This window comes from Micropterus salmoides, unplaced genomic scaffold, assembly GCF_014851395.1.
Source record: "Micropterus salmoides isolate LMB-PRFRI ecotype aquatic unplaced genomic scaffold, ASM1485139v1 Ms_hic_scaffold_2, whole genome shotgun sequence".
NCBI lineage: Eukaryota > Metazoa > Chordata > Actinopteri > Centrarchiformes > Centrarchidae > Micropterus > Micropterus salmoides.
This window is the reverse complement of record NW_024041150.1, coordinates 54,524,818-54,543,548: the sequence shown is the minus strand read 5'-3', so window position 1 is coordinate 54,543,548 and position 18,731 is coordinate 54,524,818.

Below are 18,731 nucleotides of genomic sequence, written 5' to 3'. Positions count from 1 at the left end.
ACACAAAAAGAGTCAGGCCCAGGAATTAAACCAGCACCTTTTTGTGTGAGGCTGAAATTAAATCCATACCCTTTTTTCCCTTGGAAAGCAAAAACAATGTTTGTCAGCTTTCCATATAGCTCTTCAGGAGCTGTTCAGGTCTTGAATTTCTTGCTGCAGTGCTGCGTGCTCTCGGTCGACCTTCTGTTTCTCAGCCTTCATTGCATTGCGTGCACTTTCTAAAGCTCTTTCACTGTTCAGCTTTTCTTTGAGCTTCTGGACCTCTCGTCGAAGTACATCATTTCTTCGACTCGTGGCATCTTTTTCCGTTGTCAGCGATTTGTACAGGACCTCCAGTATTTTTTCACTCTGCAGTCTGCCGTAGAGCTCTTCAACCTCCAGCTGTAATGTGTGGTTTTGTTGGATCAAGGCTTCGTTTTCTTCTTTCATGACATCATTCCTGTCTACCAAAGCTTGTTCCTTTACAAGCCTTTTCTCCACCTCCTGAATTTCTTTTTTCAGGATTTTATTTCTGTGCGTTAGATTCTTTTTCTCTCCTTTCAGTGAGTCATAAATTGCCTTTGTAACAGTTTTGTTTTCTATCTCCTCACTGCACTGTTGGATTTCTTGATGGAGTTCATCGTTGCGTTGTCTTAAGGCTCCTATCTCCTCTCTCAGCGGACCACACTTGCCTTCATATTCTTTCATACCTCGAAACTTTGAGTGGAGCGTTGCAAGTGTTTTAAGAAGCTCATTTTGTTTTGCAGAGACAACTTTTTCTTCTGCTTTCAGGGCTTTATATTTGTCTTTCATGGCTTTTCTGTTCTGGATCCTACTGGTAAGGTCCTCAATGTCTATTTGGATGTCTTCATTTTCTCTGCACATAAATCCCATGTTGTGCAACTTCTCCCTACACATGACACCGAAAATCTTTTGATCTTCATAATCTTTGTAGAGCTTCTGGCGTTGTTCTTTCAGTGCTGCGTTCTCCTGGCTGATGGTCACTTTGGAAACTTCCATTTGCTCATTCATTTCCCGCAGAGCCTTTTCATATCGGAGATCTTTGGATATCTCCCGAATCTCTTGTCTCAGGTCGTCATTTTGCTGGCTTATCGCCTCTTTCTCTGCTTTCAGTGTGTCATACGTTTCATCCAGAGCAGTTAAATTTCTACGCTTTTCTTTGAGCTCCTGGATTTCTCTTGTATGCTGTAATTTTGGAGCCTCATGGCCTCTGTTTCCTCCTTAATGACATTACACAATTCCTCCAAAGATGGTTCATTTTGGGGTCTTCTCCTGAGCTCCTGAATTTCTTGTCTCAACGCCTCGTTTTGCTGGCTTGCTGCTAAGAGCTCTGCTTTGACTTTATCATAGTTCTCATCAAAGGATTTATCATGTGTCATATTGTGTAGCTCCTGACGTTCTTTTTCCAAAGCTTCATTGGCGTTCAAAATGGCTTCTTTCGCCACTTGCATAGCGTTGGACATTGCATCCAATTCTTTTTGAGTTTGGCTATTTTCATGGAGCTCTGCTAGTTGTTTTTTCTCATATTGTCTAGCGTACCTTTGCAGTTGGAGATCTATTCCTTCCAGTTGTTGAATGACTGCATCCAAGTCCACTTTGATTTCTTGGTCAGATATATCTGCTTGTTCTTGGCTGACAGCCATGCCCAGATTGTCAAAGAACTTCTCAGAAGGGACCGTTTCCTCGATGCAGCTCATTTTTCTTCTCTCTTAACGACTGTGTTAACCACCGCTTGTTTTTCTGGGCTCTGTACACGAAGCTCAGTTGTAAATGATTCATTAGACTGAGGAGCTGAAGTTTCAGAATGTGTTCACTCTGTGGCTTTGATCTTCAGAATGTGGAAGCAGGCAGTGACATCACTTTCCCCTCAGAACGGTGTTTATGACATCATCAACATTATGACATCGTCTAAATTCTGATCGATAAAGTACAGGAAGTGAGGGAACCTTTCACACAGCATGGTGTTTATGAAATGGTAAAAAGACAGAGGATCAAGTCTGAATCTACACATTTTTATACACAGAACGTATCTTCCTGTTGTCTACGTCTTCTCACATAAGAAGCAAACAATCGCTCCCAAAATCTGGCAGCAATACTGTTTTTCCACTGTTTGGACACAAACATCCTCTCGCATTAACCCTTTCTGGTCTGCCCTGTCCAAACCTGGGCCAACGTCCCAGAGAAGTTCACACATCCTAGCAACTTTTCACAACATGCCTCAACACAGAATTAATCATATTTCAAACATCCATCAGTGGTCAATAGCTAGGATCTATCTATACACAGATTTAAATGCTTATGTTTTAAAGTAAAAGTAGTTAATATGATGCACATAATTAAACATGCAACTTCTTCCTCCCTGTACATCTGTATATGTGCTTTTTATGTCTTAGTTTCATGCTGGCAGTGAAAGCACTGATGTTTGGGTTGTTTATGGTGGACAGATGATGGCGGTCTGTGTGAATTTGGAAGTTCTTCTGTCTCAAAACACCTGCCTGAAATTAATTATGACACAGCCCTAAGGAAAAAATAACATTTTACAAATCAGTTCTGTCCTTGTGATTATGTGGTACTACTTGCATTTGGATCAGAAGAAATGTAGTAAAAATCGGAAATCCACGATACTGTAAAGGTGGAATGTTGTCCAGGAAACGTGAGAGTAGCAAGCCAGCAATTTAGAGATTTATAAAAGTGAAGCTGATTTAATTGAGCAGAGGCCTTTCTTTTCCATTTAGTTCCCAAAAGCTCTGTTTCTTAGGAGTTAAGAGTTGTTGTTTTATTTAGATTGTAACCTTTTATTTATTTTAACAGCATTTATGATTGTATTTCTAACATGTTTAAGATTCTATAGGGTTCTCCTGGACAAATTTCTTGGCACGTGCAGTTAGAAAGTGAGTCCTTCATGTACATCAGTGTTGTTGTTTCTGTAAATAATATCACAGAGTACGGTCTAGACCTGCTGTTTTATGAAAAGTGATATGAGATAACTGTTATGAATTGGTGCTATATAAATAAAATGTAATTAAATTGAAATTAAATTGAATTGTACGTCGGTTTACAAGTGAGGAGGCACCGTAGTAATGGCTGCTTGTTTACTTTAAACTAGAACCTGGATGTTTATGTAGATGTGGTTGTGATATAATCGAATCAGTTAAGATGTATATTCTAAGAATAAGGACTGGTTTTAAGTATTTGGTTTTATTTTTAATATGGATTTAGGTTATTTCAATTATTTCACATTAAATTAACATTGTGAGAAAACTATTATCAGAACTGTAATGGACATAAGTTTGCCTGCAGTTTCCTGACATTAGTGTTCCAGACATATAAGTAGTATTAACAAGTGCTTGCAATTAACTGATGAAACATTATGTCAAACATTTGCATTAGGTAAATGTCTGTTTCCCTGAGCCAGTTTGTCTCAAACACAGGGACGGTCTTACTATATATGACTAATAGGTACAAAATGTTTTGAAATCCGTGCAGTAGATGGCTTCCCATGAACTAGCTTCAGTGGCTGCAATGTACTCCTTTCGAGATTTCAGAGCAAGAATTGTCCTTTAGCAAGACTTCTGTTTCTGGTTAAAAACAAGGTTAAGTCAAGTTAACTTCAGCAGGTAAAAGGTCTGATGTGAGCAGCATGTGTAGCTGCAGTGAATCTCTGTCTGTCTTGCTAACCCAGCTGAGCAGCCGACGTGCAACGATGTTTATAAACTGCGCTGAAAAGAAAACCGCGTCGCACGTGAACCTGCGCTCATTGAAGGTTTAGTCACAACTCTGGACTGATGCAAGATGGAAAGAATGGGAATCACATTGACCATTAAAATGTTGATTAGCAGGACAGACTAGGCAATATGGATGCACATCTCTCAGTAGATAATAAACATCACATGTCATAGTATAAATAGTACATTTTCAAAAGGAAAATATTAAAGGAAACTCGGGGAGCCAGTTTGTTTGGGCCTGATGCAGCTGATAACATTAATATCTTGCAAGTATTGATTTATAATTTACTGGGGCTATGCTGAAGTTTGTCTGCAGAGGAGATGCTGGATCATCAGCCAGCACACAGCTGAAACACAGAAGTTTTAGAAAGTCACACAGACCCAGGTGAAATACAGGCAGCCTCAGCCAGTAAAAGCACAGCCAGAGATGTACAGGCAGCATCAGATACAAGCAGCTCAGACCCTAATGGAGGACTGAGGTAATGCTTAGCAAGGGAAGCTGGTGAGGCACATACTGACACATTTCATAAATCAAAAATTTAATGAGGGGATCTGTGCCCCAGTAGAGCTTTATGTCAAGCAACGCCCCTGAGCAAAACCACATAAACTCAATAATATCTATGGAAAAATAAATAATATTCCTGACATCAAAGGAACGAGTGAAGGAGATATGACCCTAGTAGGTTTCAGGAAAAGAATTAATGCGACTCTTTATTTAGATTTTCAATTAGACATTTAATCATTCAAATCCAAATATACTTTATGTCAGAGTCACAATGCGATATATGAAATCATGATCACAATGATGCAGACTGTAGACACATAAACAACCAACACACACACACACACACACACACCCTCTGTCTATAGATTTTTTTGTCTCACTCATGACCAGCCTCAGGCCCGTTCAGGTTCCTGTGTGAAACTTTATACAAAGACAATATTATTTTTGTTTTCATTGAAGTTACGTAGGTTTGCGTATTTTGACTCTAATATCCTGTCTTGAACTTTCCTCACGTGGACTTAAAGGCTACGTTCACACTGCAGACCTTTTAGTTTACACGTGGCCCATATCAGACTGAAGTGTGAACTGGCCCCGGCCTGCAATTGACCCGCATGCGCAGAATAATAAAAGGACGTCATACGCAGCACGCTGTCGTACAGAAGGAAACGAGGAGCCATAGAGGTTAGCTCCGGTTCGCTCATACTTGCTAACCCTCGTGATTTTCACAGGAGACTCCCGTGTTTCATTGCCCTCTCCCGGTTTCCTCCCGGGCCGGGCTGTTTCAAGGCACTTTGGGGGCCCCAGGCAAAAGGGATCTGGAGGGCCCTATATCGAACTAAACTGAACCAACCCTTCAGGAATCTCATAGACACAAAATTCCAATCTTCAAAATTATTTTTATCTTTACTACCAGATAAGTTTTAGAAAGTGCATACACATACATTATAGTACATTTTAAATACAAACCCCCTACTATACTACAACTCACCATTACTACAGCTCTATGAAACCAATGTAAACATTTTGCTGGGATTTAATTGCATAAACGGATCAAACTGATGCAGAAATAACAACAATATGATGCAGATTTGTTAAACATATGAATTCATGCTTTGTCAGGTCTGTCAGCAAGTCAGCAGGACAACAACTTCTAAAAGGTTTGTTTTCTGAATGGAGTTTGGATCGATCAGGGCTATGCTACGCTAACTTGTTCACAGTAAAGTACAACGATAGCTGGAATAAAGTTACAGACACATATTTTCTGAACTCACCAGGTAGTTCAACTTCCTCGCTTTCTTTTCTCCAAGTAATGCAGTGTTTTCTGTTTTTTATATAAATATGAAGTATTAGTCCAACAGAGCTCTGGGTGCCAACCGACGCTAACAACATTTACATTTATTCATTTATTTTAGCTTTTATCCAAAGTGACTTACAATTGCTATATATGTCAGAGGTCGCACGCCTCTGGAGCAACGAGAAGTGTCTTGCTCAGGGACACAATGGTGGATGGGTCACAGTGGGGGATTGAACCAAAGGCAAGTGTCTTAGCCACTGCTCCATCACCCCTTCTAACAACAACAGTGAAACCAGATGTGCATGGAAGCTAGCTGCTGAGAAGCTCGAGTGAAGATAAATCAACGTTGTATCCCAAAACTAAAGTGAAAAGCTAATTTAATAAAAGCAGTTTACTCCGAGCTCCTCCCACGGGCAAACGGTAGTTGTCAGAGTGTAATCCAAACCGACTGCGGGTGTTTATTTGTCCAAAAGCTGCAGCGCTGCTCTCTGCTCTGTCCTCGACTTCTCCAAGTGTAGCAGCTCTCCGCCGGCCAGCGGCATTTCAATCCCCCGCTCTGCCCGGCCCTCTCCACACAACGCTCTGAAGCCATCGGTGATGTCAGGATGATCTCAACGCTGATAGGCTACAGCGACTTAGCGTCATGTGACTTTCTTGCTCGAGTTGAAAATGCACGCAAAGGCCTTCTCGTTGCCAGCAGCGCCCTCTTCGCACCGCTCGTGGCGCTTTTGTGTCTTTGCATTGACTTTGTATGTAAACGCAGCGCCCACAACGCTCACTTCGCTTTTGGTCTGTAAGCACCTTTACAAAGTTACAATCTCCTTGTTTGTTTAACGTAATGTCTGCAGTCTGTAGATGAGGATGAATCAAGTTCACCAGTTCATGGGTGCCACAAACAGGAGTCACCAAGTATTGTAGAAAGTCAGACCCACACAATGCTGAACCAGAACTAAAGACACTATCATAAAATACAGTCTGCATTATCATCTCTAATTCAGAATTCTTATCATTTCAAGTTTTAAGGTTGAACTTACTAATTTCTTAGCAAACATCTCATTTCCTCTAGCTCATGTTAACTGTGAATGAAATATAATCTGCGTTCAATAAAGTAGTAGTCATACATGTGAAACAACAAACCTGGATTTGAACATTTTTCAGTTACCTAGCCAGGTAAAACTCCCAAATTCCAGAGTGAAAACAAATGGCGTGCTTATTGTAAAACACAGGCGAGCCAACACTAGACAAAAGGAATACACACACTTAAATACCCAAGAGAGGTGGAGGAAACGAGACACAGGTGGAAACAAAAATCAACTCAAGGACAGGAAGTGAACTGACAAAGACCCACGAGGAAGGATTTAACAAAAGAAAACAGGAAATCACCAAACTCACAACCAAAACCAGGACATCCAGGGGTTAAAGTAGTTTTCATCAGAATTTGATAAACGCCTGTTTGTCTCATGTCCACATTCTCACCAAAACACTTCCTATTCAGCTCAGTCAGGAGAGACTTAAATGAAAAAGAGGCTTAAAGAGGAATTAAAAGGAAAAGGAACAGGAGAGTTTAAGAAATGTGAGAGGGATGTATGGCCTACCTGGTGGAGGGGCTGTGACCACAGAGGCCAGAACCAGAATGGATGTGAAGGGCTCAGTGGGATCACTGAAGACTGCTTGATCCACCAGCTGCTGGAGCGAGAGAGGGAGGGAGGCCTGGAGCTGGAGTGATGCTGCAGTCTTTTATCTGGTCGGGGTCCTCCAGGAGAGAAAAGACAGTTTGAAAGTCTGACAGCAACAATATGATTGGCTCACAGAGGTTGTGGCAAATTCTGATTGGTTTAACTGAAAGAATGAACGCCCTCAATCTAATGACGGAGTTGGAAGCAGAAAAAAGGAAGAGAGGGGGCGGGGGAGAAATAGAGTCAGCATGAACGATGTCTTCCTGATTCAACTTCTGCTGAGTTTCCTTAATCTTAAAAAAAAGAGCTGCAAAGATAAAATGAGGAACCAGCAGATCTCAGAGCAGTAAAATATCATCTTATCTGTGTTCTTCAGCAGCTGCTACAGTATCACCATATTGCACCATGGACATCAGGAGTCAGATTCTGGTGGGAGAGGAGTTTGACTCTTCACCTGTCTGTTCATGTGTGCTGTCAAACATCACCATGGATCCTGTCTGTTTTCTAATAAACACTATCTGAAGAAAACAAGTTGCATCATTGCAAACATTTATTTTAACTAACAATCTTCACACCTTCAGCTTCCTCTTCTTCTTCTTTTCGCTTGGTGAAACACGTCATTGTCACAAATAGACCTGAATGAACAAAGTGTGAACTCTGATGGCTGCATCTCATGTTGCTGATCAAGAATTTGGGGTCTCTGTCAGTCACTGTGGATGAGAGAAAACTACATTTCAAAATGTAAAAGTGAAAACTGTACATAGTTTTTGGCTGTTTGGACATCGATAAGAAATTCAGAGAGACTGAAATCTAAAACAGACTAAAAGTCACTATGAGGAAGTGACATCATCCTAACCACAGGAAGTAGCTGCAGCGTCTCTCTACTAAAGCACTAGTTTAGAAACTCAGACAGTTCTGAGCACGAGAACAAGAGACAGAAGAAGGAGAGACTCAGAGAATCATGATGGTTGAGTTCAAATGGATTTCTTTATTTCTTCCAGCGGTGCTTCAGTTTACAGGTAAGAATACATATATCACATATATAAATGGAAGGCACATTGTAAAAAATAACTTGATCAATATTATTAAAGATTCTTTATTAGCTACATTTGATTTAACTAAGAAAACCAAATCTGTTGTTTCTAATGTGGTGAGTTTAGTGAACTCTTGGAAACTAAGGATAAAGAAATAATCGTCACTAACTATGAACATAACAGACATTTTCTCATTTCACTTTATTTTTCATCATTTTCTCAACAGCAGCAGCTGAAAAACTTCCCTCCTCCTTCACTGTCAGAGTTGGAGATGACGTCACTTTGCCTTGTGAAAATGTGATAGACGGTCAGCAAAAATGTGAAAATACTACATGGATCTTCAGTGGTTCAGGGGGCGGATCAGCAGTAACGCTGTTTGAACATAGGCAGATTCACAAAGACGCCAAAGCTAAATCAGACAGACTGAGTGTTACAGAGAACTGTTCTCTGGTTCTAAAGAAGGTCACAGACGAGGATGTTGGTCATTATTACTGTCAACAGTATACATCTGGAGGTAAACAAGATCCAGACTCTCTGGTTCTTCTGTCTGTTATTACCAGTGAGTATTTCCATCATAATGTTTTCAGCTCAAACTGTCTTGTTAGAACAATATACTGAAACATTACAATAATTATGATCACAGTGATGAAGTTAACTTTACTCTTGCGTTTCCCGAACAACCACGTTAGGTAGCATTGACTATCTAAACTAACAAACATCTGAAATTCGACCGTTTCCCTAAACTGTCATACTTTGAACTAATTAGTTTGAGCCAACGTAGGTCGAACTAACATGTTTCCAGGTGTGTTCGTCTGACTTTCACAGCACGAAACTCACAAAACGTCATATTCTGTCTAAATATGTCAGTTGTGACCGATATTAAGTGACATTATTTTGCTTATTATTTAGGCTTTTTATATTATTGTCGTACCGGCAATAACAAGAAAATCAACAATAGTGTTAATGAAATCAACAATATAAATAATATATAACCTAATCATTTTATTTAGCCTAAATATAGGCTAGAACTTTTACAGCGATTACAAGACATTTAGTGAAATAGGTTTAGTATCTTTGTGTCAACACTGTAACACTATTATGAATCCCTTGGCATCTGACATCTAGGTTTTGAGAACAGCTCAGTGCGCTAAGTGTCTGAGCTTACGCATGTTCTCTATTGAGACAGATACGACTCCCGTGAGTTCTCTATTTATCTTTGTTATAAAGGCAACGAAAACTCTCAGGGATTTATTCATTACAGTACTTTCATGGATTTTATGCTGTCCCTTTTTATGTTTGTAATGAAGACTAGAGAACACCCATCTTCCCCAGAGGCCCAGAAACGTATACATGTAGGTAATATTAAAAGTCTTGTCTTTACATTCTCCGTTTTGTCCTTTAACCTTTGTACTGGGTGACTAATATTAAATTAAGTTATTGTGAGCAGACGGGTAATCTGTGAGAAAAACACCTGCTGTTTGTAGATGGTCTACACTGAGATACTTAGTAGCCTACTGAATCAATGCAACCCTACCCATGACCCCACAAATACATTTAAAAGTACTTTTACAACTACATTTATTTTAAATCACCTTAAACATGTTTGTACAGCAGGATTATCTAACATTCCCTGCTTAAAACACATCACATCCACCTCCTAACACTGCATTTTCTGCTCTCTGTGACGTAGTCACCGTGAACTAAGCTTCTAACCACAGGTCAGGAGCTGTAGTTCCAACTATGCAACTTAACAACAGTTGGTGCGAACGTTCGTCTGAACTATGGTTTCAGGGAACACCTGCGTCGCTTAACGATGGTTCGTACCGTGTAAGTTACCAACTTAGTTACCTCCGTAGTTCCAACTAGGGTTTCAGGAAACAGTTGCGTCGCAACTGCAAAGTTCCAACCAAGGAAGTTGCTACCGCAGTCAGCAACGATGCTTTTGGGAAACACACCCCTGTTCAAGATGATTAAAACCACCAAAACATTTGTTTATTTGATGACTTTTCACAGTGATGAACTTTACTCTTGTTTTCTTTCTCTCGCAATATCTCTGACATCTAAACCAGCAACAACAACAACAACTAAACCAGCAACAACAACTAAACCAACAACAACAACAACAACTAAACCAGCAACAACAACTAAACCAGCAACAACTAAACCAGCAACAACAACAACAACAACTAAACCAGCAACAACTAAACCAGCAACAACAACTGAAAACACAAAATCAACAACCAATGATGCTTCAACAAAACTACAAGGTAGTAACTCATCTTTCTCTGGAGTCTCTCTGTCTTCCTGTCAGCCTCTTTCTCTTCCTGTACTGTTGATGCTTCGATGGGCGGAGTCTGATTCAACTGTCAAACTTTCAGATCAGTTATCACCATTGATAAACGCACATAGAATATTATATTATTTTTAAATAGTACTTGAAATAGACCCGCAAGGAACCGCAACATGCATGCATTTGTAGGCCGCACGGCACGCATGAAAAACTCTGCATAAGACCGGTGAAAGGCCGGCGAGCAGAGCTGAGAGGAAATGATCAACAGCAAGCCTCAGTTTATCTGTAACGTTAAATGTACAATGTAAGTTACACTGACTAATGATGATAGAGGCTGCAATCCCCCACAATCGCCGTGCACAAACACACACTGATTCCACTATCAGTCGACTTTGGGCAAGACTTGACAATTCTGATTGGACCATGTCAATCGTTAGTTGGGGACAGCCCTAAATTCATTATTGATTCTCTCTCTCTCAATTTTAAATTTTCAGTTTCAAAATGGCTTGATTGGCATGAAAGAATAATGTTCATATTACCAAAGCAACAGTAAAAGAAAACAAACAAAGAACCATAACAATATTAACATGTTGCTATAGTAACGGTATGATGGTTTCATATTTGTGTTCCTCTGGTTGTCTTCAGGTTTTGACATGTACGTGTATATTTAGCTGCAATTATTTCACATCTTTGTGTTTCACCTAGTAGGTATGGAAGTTTTCCTTTATAGGTTTCAGTAATTTGTAGTTTTCTCTTAGATCTTTGTGTTTTTCACATGTTGTGAGGAAGTGTTGTTCATTTTCTATTTCCTGTGATGTACAAAGTGAGCAGATCCTTTCCTCTCTATGAAGCCAGGTTTGTCTCTGGCGGCCCGTCTCGATGGCCAGGTTCTGATCACTGAGTCTGAACGTGATTGTAGAATTTGGTAGCTCTTTATTGGATTTGGATCAGTGAGTATTGGCCTAGTATGAAAAGATTCAGTTGGGTGTTTCTCCCATTTTACAAACCTAGACCTGAGTGGACCCCATATTTACCTCCCATAAAGGGCAGTTGGTTCCAGGACCGATTTGAAAATCTTTAGCCAGATCTTTATTGGTATATCATGTTTTATATTTCTTCAGATGGCATAGAAAGCTCTCCTTGCTTTGTCCCACAGATCTTTCACAGCCATGTTGAAGTTTCCTGTTGTGCTCATGAGCCCAGATATGTGTAATTTTATAGATGTTGTGTCAAAATATAATTTGTGCTTGTTTTCTTGATGTCTGCATCGTTTTTGGAAGACCATGATCTTTTTTTTCAGGTTTACTGTCAGGGCCCAGGTGAGACAGAATTCATGCAGCTGCTGGAGTCTTAGGACTTACTGTAGTCATCTGCAAATAGAAGGCATTTAATCTGTGTGTCATGCAGTGTGAGGCCGGGTGCTGCAGATTTTTCTAGATTATTTGATCCCGTTCTCATCTCAGGGTGTCCAATACCGACGCTTTCAGAAAAAGTGACAAAGCATAGTTATTTGGGAGAGACCGTAGGAACTGTGATTGGTCAGCTGGGTAGCCTCGCAATACCTCCGACAGGAATGCCCCGTGCTTTGGAGTAAACTTTACAAGCGGGCAAACCAGCCATTCACGTTAGCGGAGGGCTAAAAAGGAAGTTAGCCTGCTCGGCCGGCAAAAGTCAACACAGTGGACGCTGAAGCGCTGCCACCTACAGCTGTGCACGTCGACCGCAATGTGCACAGCTGTAGGGTTAGCCGCCAACGTCAAATAATTAAGCTTTGTCACGTTGTCTCACAGCGTTGGTAATGACGCACTGAGATGAGAACGTGTTGGTGCTTTGGGTTTTATACATATATTGAAGACAGTTAGAATGCATTGGTTTTATGATGTCATATGTTTTCCCTCCAACAACACACTCAATAAGTTTAAAGAATAAGACATCTCTCTCTCTCTCTCTCTCTCTCTCTCTCTCTCTCTCCTCTTCTGAGTCTAAAGTATGAATGTCAGAGTGACGCTCGGCTGTGGGTGGAGATATTCTCTTATTCAGTCAGACGTGTTCACACAACACAAAATAACAAAATCACCAATAAGATGTCCTGTTTTATTGTCTTTCCAGGTTGGTGGTGGTTTGTTGCAGTTGCAGCTCTCTTAATAACTGTTGTTATTGTTGTTGCTCTCATCAGATGGAAGAAACTAAAGGTGAGAGCAACCACAGATATTATAAACAAGAAGTTTTGATGAACCTGGATTTTTATTGTTGAAGCTAAAGTCGACTCTCTTTTGTCTCTTCAGGAAAAAAACCCCAGATGGATGAAAACACTGTGAGTTTTACGGCTGAGTAATCAAATGTTTCTACAGTTATGACAGAGCTGAATCAGCTGCTCTCTGACAGAGTCATCCAAATCTAAACAGCCTTCACAGAGCCAGTGTTTGACCACATGGAAGTAGACTCTGTTTGTTTGTTGTTTTCAGGGACGGAGCTTAAACCCTGCAGTGAGTCCAGAAAGCAGTCAGGACACGGTGAGATCTCACACTACACCCAGGACAAAGTTACACTCACTGTTTTTAGATTTGTTGTTCAAAATGTAGCTCTATGAGACACACAGTGACTCTTGAATCTAAGTTCTTTCTGCAAGAGAAGAAGTGGGGAGTCTGATGATGCAGCTGGACGACACCAGAACAGACCAGAACACAATCAAGTCCACATGTTACTGAGCAGCCATTATGTTGTCTTCTCTGTGTAGGCTGATCCTGAAGATGGTGTTTCCTACGCCTCCATCAGCTACACCAGGAAGACCAACAGTAAAGGCCGGGTAAGCTGTCTGATTGGTTCTAGTGATGATGGCAGTGAATGAAAACACTTCTCTCATTTAATGTTGTGTAATTTCTGTGTTGTGCTGTTTGTCTCTTTTCCAGGTTCTGGGTAAAGATGGTGATGATGAAGATGATGCAGTGACCTACAGCAGCGTGAAAGCTTCCTCTTCTTCTGCTGGAGCCTCAGCTGATCCCAGCGACCTCTACGCCACCGTCAACTAACCAAACAATAAGAGACCACAGTGTAGTTACAGCTCATATCATTACAGGTAATTTACACTGAGAACTGATAAATGTTTTATTATTTGAATTATTTTATGATAATATATGGGACATTTATCTTGATGAACTTGCTGTCAGGCACTTTAATGTGCTAGTGCTGTGTTGTAGTTAAACATGTATTAGTTTTTACTGTTATTTCTGTATCAGCTGTTATTGTTTGATATGCAGTCATTTTAACATCTATATCTCTGTTCAGGTTATTTTTTATGTTCCTGTATGAAAGTAATTAAAGCAAACTAAGAGGAAGTGGGACAACGCTCATCTTGACTGAGTCGCTTCTGAGAGTCAAAATAAACAGGGTTTAACACCTCCACAGCTCTTCACCTTTAATTTCCTCTTCTTCTATTTAGAAGATGAAACACGTCACTGTCACAAATACAAAGTGTGAACTTGAGGCTCAGTGTGAATCTCAATATAGTTTATTTGTAACGGTCATGCTTCAGAGGAAACTGGCAGTGGTGCGGCACGTGCTGCAGTTTATTTTTCAGTGTTTGATCCACATCCATCAACCTACGAACGCTTTTTCATTTCCCCAGTATCTCCAGACAGAGAACATTTAGGGGAATCACGTTCTTTCAGGCTCTTTCAGAGGTGCGTCAAGCAGACTACAGACTCTTTTAATGTTGTTCAGAATTTTTCAAAGTAAAAGCTCAGTTCAACGACAAAAAGCTTCTTGTGCTTTTATTTTGTAGACAAAACCCCTAAAGAGGAAGTGATTATGTGAGTAACTGTTGCTGTCATGACTGAGATCTATTTCACCACCGCTATCAAAGCATTTATTTATTTATATTTTTTGCCAGATATTATTGCTGGCGGGCAGTTTTGGGTCCATAATCACAGAGAGAATGAATGTGTTTCTCTTGTCAGTGTTTGTATAAACTTTATCTAATGTGTGGTTTATAATGGACTGTGGTGCAGAAACAGTGACAGTGTTTCACACTCTCGGCTCACATTCTCCATGTTGTCTGTCAGTGGCCAAGTCACAACAACATCTGGTTTTACTGAATAATTAAGTAATATAATTTCTTAATCCCCGCGACCCTGTACGCAGGATAAGCAGTTGATGATGGATGGATGGATAATTTCTTTATAAATATACTGAAACCTCATTTCTTGACTGGCCACTCTCTGCTGTCTCATACCGCATTCAGACCAAACGCGAATTTTCACCTCGCGACTCTTTCCTCGCGTGAGTACATTGTGTTCACACAACGCGAGAAGGCGAATTTAACGCGATAACGTGAATAAAAACAACTCGCCATTACTACAGCTGTATGAACCCAAAGTAACATTTTGCTGTGATTAAATAGCAATAAACAGATCAAACTGATGCCGAAATAACTACAATATGATGCAGTTTTGTTAAACATATGAATTCATGGTTTGTTTTCTGAATGGAGTTCAGATCGATCAGGGCTATGCTACGCTAACTTGGTCCCAGTAAAGTACAACGATAGCTGGAATAAAGTTACATACAAATGTTTTCTGAACTCACCAGGTAGTTCAACCTACTCGCTTTCTTTTCTCCCAGCAATGTCCAGTTTTGTCCGTTTTTTATATAAATATGAAGTACTGCCAAACGACGCTAACAACACTGGAACCGGATGTGCACGGAAGCTAACTGCTGAGACGCTCGAGTGAAGATGAATCAACGTTGTAATCATAAAAACTAAAGTAAAGCTAATTTAATAAAAGCAGTTTACTCCTCCCTCCTCCCTCGAGCAAAAGGCGTAGTTGTCAGAGGAAAACCCAGTTCGACCACGGGTGTTTATTTGTCCGAAACCGCTGCTCTCTGCTCCTCTAGCCCAAGTTTAGCAGCTCTCAGCCGGCCTGCAGATTTTCAGTCGCCTGCTCTGCCTGGCCCTCTCCACACATCGCTCTGAAGCTGTCGGTGACGAACGGACAATCTCAACGTTGATAGGCTATCGCGACTCAGCGTCATGTGAATTCCTTCGCATCGCTGGCACCGCCCCCTTCACTCCGCCCGACAGGAAATCGCGGCTCTACGCGTCTTTTCATTCACTTTGTATGTAAACTCACCGCCTCTAACGCTCGCTTCACTTTTGGTCTGAAAGCAACATCAGAAGAATGTCAGACACCGTAGTATGGAACGCTAAAAGGCTCTCAATACGCCACTTTCCTACCTCGTTTTGTTAAAAAAAACAGCGTAAAAAGCTCCGTTTGAACGGCCAGGACGCCGCTTTTTACGCTGCCAAAAATCAAAACGGCGTAAAAAGCGCCGTGGAATTGTGTAAACAGCGACGCATTTTTCGTTGGTCTGGAGGCGGCGAAAAAAACGTCGCTCTATGTGCTCATGTAACGCCGCTTTTTACGGGGCTCAGTGTCCCCAATGACGCGCATCATAACGCGTTACAAGACGCGTAGTGTTAAATGATAACGAGCTCCACCCTGTCTTTTCCAAAGCCAATCAGTTTGAACTGTTATCACCCAATCAGTAAATAATAAAATCGCTGCCTTACAAATACATTTTCTATGGGTTGCAGGTTCGCGCCCCGTTCACATCTTATTCATTGGGGGAGGCTTTTCTGTTACAATGGCAATCGGTAAACTGAAGTTGTAAGCACACAAACCTAATCTCTATTTTACCGACTGAGCTTACTATGAGGTAAATAACAAGAACAGACCACATTAATCCAACCCAACACAAGTATGAGCTTCCCTACCTTAGCTGATAAAGTGATTCAACAAATATTAACATATAACATTCTTACAAATAGATTTTCTATGGGTCGCAGGTTTGTGCCCCGTTCGCATCTTATTCATTGCAGGAGGTTTTTCTGTTTTCTGTTACAAACTGAAGTTATAAGCACACAAACCTTACTGTGTTTTCCTCTATTTTATTAACCTAATAGAACCAATATAAATAATAATATAATATTAATGTACTGACTGAGCTTACTATGAGGTGCAACGTCTGCAGGCTTGAGAAAGGAGGATGGTTGGTGTGTGCAACTGACTGTTCAGCAAATGCACAACAAATACAAGCTTTGAATCTGCAGGGCCCTGTTTCAGAAAGCGGGTTTAGTGAAAACTCAAGTGAATTACTCAGTAAATTGAGCCCGAGATGAAGGAAACTCTTTTCGGTTTCAGAGAGCGAGATCAGATTAACTCTAGGTCTGTAACCCCGGCAACCTAACCTGCTCGGGAGGAGGTTTACTTCAACTAACGCTGAGTTTCTCTCCGACTCCTCTCCTGCGGAGCTGGAAGCGGTGTGACAAAAGTGACATTTCCTCATTCATACTGTTGATATCAAAGCACATATTGGAACACAGTTACGTCTTTAGAAACATCGAAATCATCTTTTTTAAAAACAATCTTTTTAAAAAAACGTCATGTTCAACTCTGACAAAATATGAAATGAGCAAGATTTTATTAATGGAACATAGACGTCTAAAACTTCACACTCAGTTAGACACATTTTAAATTGCAAAAAATCATTAATAGGTATAGGCCTAGTGAGTCGGACTGTGGCTTTACAATCACAGGTCCACGAGGAGCCTAAAATGTGTCTAATCTGTTCGATTAATATTTTCATCTTACGTTATTGTCACTGGCATTTAGTCCCGTCAGGTTCCAGCTGAATAAACAGGCCTGTAGCTGTTTAAAATGAATGAACAGGCTGGAGGAGAATTCGAGCACTTTATTATTCATTAAGGAAATTCCAGTCTGCTAAATGATGAATCAGCAACGCTGTATGAAATGTAATATTGTTAACGTATCATCATGCGTTTTATAGCCAATCATGATCCGCATTGGCACACATTCATTTTTCTAGCTCCACCCGATTAAAATAGAGGCTCTGCCTTTATTTACCCGTTGCCATGGTGAATTGTAGTATCGGAGCTCCATTGATGGCTTTTTTCCATCCCCACGCACGCGCTTCCATCAGGCTCAACATACTCTTTTGAATTGAGACACAACTTATTCTGATCGGCCTTTCTGAAATGTTAAACTCAGAATTTGACAGCTCAGAGTTCGTCAACCCAGAGTTCAGGTTTACAACTCAGTTTGTTGAACCTGCTTTCTGAAACAGGGCCCAGGTCTTGGCAACACAGCAGAACGGGCGATCAGACCAAGGAAGCAGAAAAGCAAGTGTGTTCCTACATGATGCATATATCTGACATCTCACATATGAACACAGTTGACTCACCAGCTCTTCAAATCAATCAACAGTTGCTGCATCTACACTTAATGAACCAGCAAGGATTCATTTTAGAATGGTTAGGCCTTTTTAAATGTAGTTTTCCTAAACTGGTCACTAAGTGTCTGGGCTTGTTCTGAAAAAGTCCTCCATCTTTAGAAAGGTGATTTCAATAGCCAACATATCTTTAAACATTCTCTAAAAACTGGTAAAAATAAACCTCCTTGAGTTTTAATTGAGAAATTAATGAACAGAAAACCACCAAAATGATTTTCAAAGAATAAACACAGCGTTTCACTTCCTTTAACTGTTTAATTAACTGTTAAAATGTTCTTCTGTTGACCTTTTTCATCAAGTTTATCATTTCAAGCCTGAAATATTTAATTTCATGTGTAATGAATCTAGAATATATAAAAGTTTCACCTTTTGAAAAAAATGTAAAAATAAATGAAATTTCCACTATATTATAATTTTATGAGATGCACCTGTAGATTACTTGACATTTTAGGTGGCAAGTTTTGAACCTGCAGCAGTTCACAACTCCATCCTTGATTAGGAGAGTGCCCTTCTTTTTTTATAACACAGCAGATGGAAATGAGCACAGACTCACATTTCTTTTAGCCAAATTTTCAAATATGTGCTTAAAATTATGAAAGTGGATGGAGACCCAGCTGTGGTAGGGCTGCGTCTTTCCACGGGACAGGAAGTCCCAATGTCATGAAGATTACTGAAAAGATAATCAGATATGCTCTTCGAAAGTTGTACCACACCAGGTTTCAAGGTACATCATGTAGGAACACACCTGCCTCCAGTGGTCTGATCGTCTGTGCTGCTGCATCCAAACCAAGAATGTCCTGAAGGAAGTAATTTCTCTAGAAATTAAAATATACATGAATGCATGTGTACTGTAGCCAAATCCTTAAAACGTCTAAGTTATTGGTAGTTTGTGAGTGCCA